This window comes from Dendropsophus ebraccatus, chromosome 3, assembly GCF_027789765.1.
Source record: "Dendropsophus ebraccatus isolate aDenEbr1 chromosome 3, aDenEbr1.pat, whole genome shotgun sequence".
NCBI lineage: Eukaryota > Metazoa > Chordata > Amphibia > Anura > Hylidae > Dendropsophus > Dendropsophus ebraccatus.
In genome coordinates this window covers 177,568,801-177,574,255 of record NC_091456.1, presented here as the reverse complement: position 1 = coordinate 177,574,255, position 5,455 = coordinate 177,568,801, and positions in this window count along the sequence as shown.

Here is a 5,455-nt window from a genome sequence, read left to right as displayed (position 1 = left end):
GGGAAAAGATTCATTAGAACTTGTCAGTTAATCATGTAAACCCTTCTGGGATTAGGAGTCCAATAGGAGGTCCTAATCAGGGATTGACATCTTCAAATGAAAACTAATATAACACTGTCAATCACTGATTAGGACGTCCCACTTGACTCTTAAATTCAGAATGAGCAGGAATTAAGATTAATGTATTAGAGTTCAGTGGGAGGAGCTAGTCAGTAACTGACCGCCCTTCTCTGTTTTCTATCAATCTCTGATTAGGACCTCCCACTGGACTCCTAAGCCCACAAAGGTTTACATGAATAAATGACGGGTTCTACTGAATCTTTTCCCACTAAACTATATATCAGTTTGCTCAGCTCCTCCTGCTCTATAAGGATCATATTAAATTTCAAATATGACAGGTTTCCTGTTTTGGTACAATGTATCAGCTTACTTTATTGAGCCCAACTACAACTCCCATCATGCCCCTGCACCGTCGCCTCTGTTGCTGGCCTACATCTGTGTTCAAACATCCAAGGGTTTGATGTCATATGTTTCCCTCAGCAATCCAGGAGCCTTGCCAGCTGGGCCACGTTGAGGATGCAGTGTGTATTTAGGTGGGCAGGGTAATATACAGTTTGAGGGGCTCTCGGTTGCTGGTCACATTTTTCTGCCATAATTCTTTGCTCCGAACATTACGCCAACCCTCAAATATTCTGAGGAAGAGAATTTGCCAGTGTAAATATTCCACTCTGCGACCATCTTCATCTCCGTCCAGCGATGTGTCGCCTGATATATGGAGTGCCGACTGTCATCATTACAGAGCGAATTATCAGCCGACAGCTTCATAGAGAAAGTACGCAGTGCATAGGAGCAGGGGCTAGAAGCACATGCATGAGAAAGCGGGATTATACTGGTAGGTTTCTGGGTTTTCTTGTATTCAGATTATAGCCATAGATGAAAGGCTGCCCCCTAGTGGCCAGATAGAATGAAAAATACTTGGAAAATAAAAGATTGTGTTGGGGTATACCATCACTTATTGGTTATGGGGGTCAATCTTTCCCTGGGGCACATACCGTCTTGGCCACTATAGAGAAACCCTATTCACGGCTGTCTAATAAATAAAAATATATTGGTAAATTCAGTTATTTTACTTCTTTTTGTGGTCTGTCATACATTTTTTCTGCTTCATGTGCAGATTGTTTTGTTGTCCTCACAGGATGTACACTAGACAGGAAGTAAGGGACTTCCTGTTTCTGCTGTACACTCTACCTAGGAATACAGCCAACTCTATTTGCCTTCCAGTATGATAAAGGATCCTGTGGGTGGGGTTATAGTCAGTAAAGTGTAATGGAGCTTGCTGAATTTCTAGCAGAAACAGGAAGTGTACATTATGTAAGGGACTTCCTGTTCCTGATGTACACTCTATCAGGAAATTTAGCCAACCCTATCTGCCTTCCAATATAATTGAGGATCCTACTGGTGGAGTTATAGTCAGAAAGTTGTAGCGGAGCTGGCTGAATTCCCAGCTAGAGTGTACAGCAGGAATAGGAAGTCTGTTACAGGAAGTGTAAATTCTGTAAGGAACTTCCTGTTCTTGCTGTACACTCTACCAAGAAATTCAGTCAACTCTGTCTGCCTTCGAATGGGATGGAGTTAAAGTTAGTAAGGTGTAGTGGAGCTGGCTGAATTCCTAGCTAGAGCAGGAAGTCTGTTACAGGAAGTAGGACAAAGAAGACAACAGGGTAGACAGTTTGCATCAGAAGCAGTCAAGCTTGAGCAATGCTGTTCCATTCACTCAGGGAATGTTCTTATAATGGTTGGGGATCTCAGTGGTCAGGAATGTTCTTGATGTACTATCCCCTTAAGAGAGGCCTTGTGTTCCAAGTGAGGGCAAAAATACAAAATCTAACATAAAAAAATAAAAAATAAAATTGTTATATATATATATATATATATATATATATATATATCAGAAATAGTAGTGTTTCCTGTGAGGGGCGAGGTCGCCCCATCCCGCGTTGAGGAGCAGGTTTCCCTCTCCCATCCTCATTACACAACGTGATTTTCTTAACGTCTTATTTATCTCGGATTGTAATCTTTTTACAGATTCCGTCTCAGAATTCTAAGAATGGTGCGCGACTGTTTCTATTGTGTCTCAGCATTGCGGCGCCATGGCAACACGTCACATTAAAACATAGTTTAGTGACACCCTGACTGCATGAGGGTTACTTAGATCGAAGCAAATTTTTTTTTTTTTCTTGAACTTGGATTAGAATAAAGGAGTAGGATCAAGGAACCTATTGTAGGTTGTTTGCAAGTGTGTGGAACACCATAGAGTCATACAACTTAAAAGGGTATTCCAGAGGGGGCGAAATGAAATCGACTGGTGTCCGAAGGTAATACAGATTTGAAAATTACTTCTGTTTAAAAAAATCTCAAGTCTTCCAATACTTATCAGCTGCTGTATGTCCTGCAGGAAGTGGTGTTTTCATTCCAGTCTGACACAGTGCTCTCTGCTGCCACCACTGTCCATGTCAGGAACTGTCCAAAGCAGCAGCAAAACCCCATAGAAAACCTCTCCTGCTCTGGACAGTTCCTGACATGGACAGAGGTGGCAGCAGAGAGCACTGTGTCAGACTGAAAAGAATACACCACTTCCTGCAGCACATACAGCAGCTGATAAGTACTGGAAGACTGGAGATTTTTAAATAGAAGTGATTCAAAAATCTATATAACTTTCCGAAACCAGTTGATTTGAAAGAAAAAAAAAATTTCGCCGGAGTACGCCTTTAAAGTGGCAGCCTGTAGTAGGAGAGAATGGAGAGAGAGACGATAAGTCACATAACATTTCACTAAAATACAGAAGTCATGCAAAGCCCCCATTTCTGCAGGCCAGACTGCATTCACATCTACAGCAGCGGTGCCTCCACCATTTAACGCCGCTCTTCTCTCCAAAACAATGGACCCCTTTATAAGTCAATGAAGTCTATGGTGCAACTACCAGCACTCTATAATGGGTGCGGGAACATGAAATTTACAATGCAAGTGTGACCATGGCTTTACCCAATACACATCTATAGCTTCCCAGGGGAGCGGGAATTTTTATGATAATCTGCTAACTCTGCATAAAATACCCCATTCTATAAGCAAGGTGTCATTGTAGTCTTTATTTACCTATGTCATCTGCTTAAAGTGTCTGTCACCTAAAAAAAAAAAATCCTGAGAGTCCTGCAGCGAGATATTTTGCAAACACTTTTCCCACGGAGCCTTGTGAAGCTTGTAAGACTCCATGCACCAGCTTAGCATACACAAGACTCTATACACCAGCTTGGCATACACAAGACTCTATACACCAGCATGGCATACACAAGACTCTATACACCAGCTTGGCATACACAAGACTCCATACACCAGCTTGGCATACACAAGACTCCATGCACCAGCTTGGCATACACAAGACTCTATACACCAGCTTGGCAGATTCCGCTATCTGCCGACATGTCAATTCTTTCAGCGGAATGCGGAATCCGCCCATGCATAGAATGGTGTCTGTGGCACGGGTGGAGAGGTGTGCAGCCGTGAGCGCGTACTAGCAATGGAATCCGACGGAATTTATCCGTGTGGATTCCGTAGTCTGAATCCACCCTTAGGCACCATACACCAGCTAAGCATATACAGGACTCTATACACCAGCTGGGCAGTTTCCTCGAAACACACTACTCCCCTAGTTCTCCATCGAGGGTCTCTCTAACACCTAGTAGAGATGAGTGCAACTGGAACATGCCCGATTGTTCGGCAATTGATTACCGGTGGCTGATGAAGTTGGATGCAGCCCTAGAAAACATGGATACAACCATAGGCTGTATCCATGTTTTCCAGGGCTCCCTAGGGCTGAATCCAACTTCTTCAGCCATCAGTAATCAAATGCCGATCAGTTGCACTGGAGCATGCTCCAGCTGCACTCATCTCTAAGGCCTAGTAAAATTTTAACCCATTCTTTTACAACCAAAGTATCAGACCATAAGGTAACATCTATTCATCAATTCCTGTGACCGTCAGGTCCCGATTTCAGTTTAATTGTAAATGGAGGATAACTCCACCTAGAGCATTCCTCGAAGGGACAGTCCTACTTTCTGCCCCTACAGTCTTTCACCACATCCCGGCTGCAGAGCACATACCCTTTGAGCCTATTTTCGGGTGTTGCGACCGCAGTACAGATGTTAATATCCGGCTGTGATATGACTGTAAACACAACCTTTTTTTCCTCGAAGCCAGTTTCGATAAATGCAAATGAGGTCTACTTTGTTTGCCCAGGGGAAAGGGGAAAAGTAGATTTTTTGGAATACCCCTTTAAAGGTTTATCAGGCTTTTTAATGGAGAGCCTATCCTTACAGGGGTTATCCAAAATGAGAAAAATGTAGCCAATTTCTTCCAGAAATCGCACCACTCTTGCCCTCGGTTTGGGTTTTACAGTTCAGTTCCATTTCAGTGAATGGAGCAGAGTTGTAATATCACACACAACCTGAGGAAAGGTGTGGCATTGTTTTCGGAAGTAAGTAGCCAAGTAGGTAGGTTTTTCTAATGCTGGATCCCTTTAAGGTGGCCACACATCTTTAATAGCTGTCCTCCTGATTAGGGATGGTCCGAACCCGAACGCTCGGCATCAGATTCCCGCTGTCTGCCTGCTCCGTGGTGCGGGTGGATACAGCGGGAGGACCGCCTGGAAAACTGTCATAAAGCCTATGGCTAAGGCTGTATCCGTTTTCCAGGCGTTCCTCCCGCTGCACGGAGCGGGCAGACAGCGGGAATCATTACCGAGAGTTCGGGTTTGTACGAACCCCAACCGAACTCTGTTCGGACCATCCCTACTCCTGATATCTCCATATATAACATGGATACACATAACTACATTCTCAATGGAAAGATGATGGGTAAGCCACTGCCAGAGAGCTCTAACAGCAGCTTATCTCTCAAAGTACAATAGGGACAGGCAGTAGAAATCCAATGTGTTTGACCGCTTTCTTCCATTATCAGTCAGGGGAGGCTCCCATGCTTTGGAGTACAGCGTATGGGAACCTTAAAGATCGGTCATCAATCTATGTTTAATCCAACCTCGGAGAAAGAAGAAGCTATAGCACTAGAGATGAGTGCAAATCATAGGCTGTATCCATGTTTTCCGGACTCCCCAGGACTGCATCCAACTTCTCCAGCCACAGGTATAGAAATGCTGATCAGACTCGAGCATGCTGAAGTTGCGCTTATCTCTATTTAGCACCTCTGGTTGCCCAGGCACAGCGCCAGCCATACAAGTGTGGCCATATCGGGTAGTGCACCCCATCTTTGTATACAATACAAGTCACACAAGATATTACAAGAAAGACAAAAGTCCAAAAAAATGTTGATTTTTTTTTTTTTAATTTGGCATTTGTTATTTGCATTTATATTAAGCAAAGTGCATCTTTTTAATTTTTCTCGT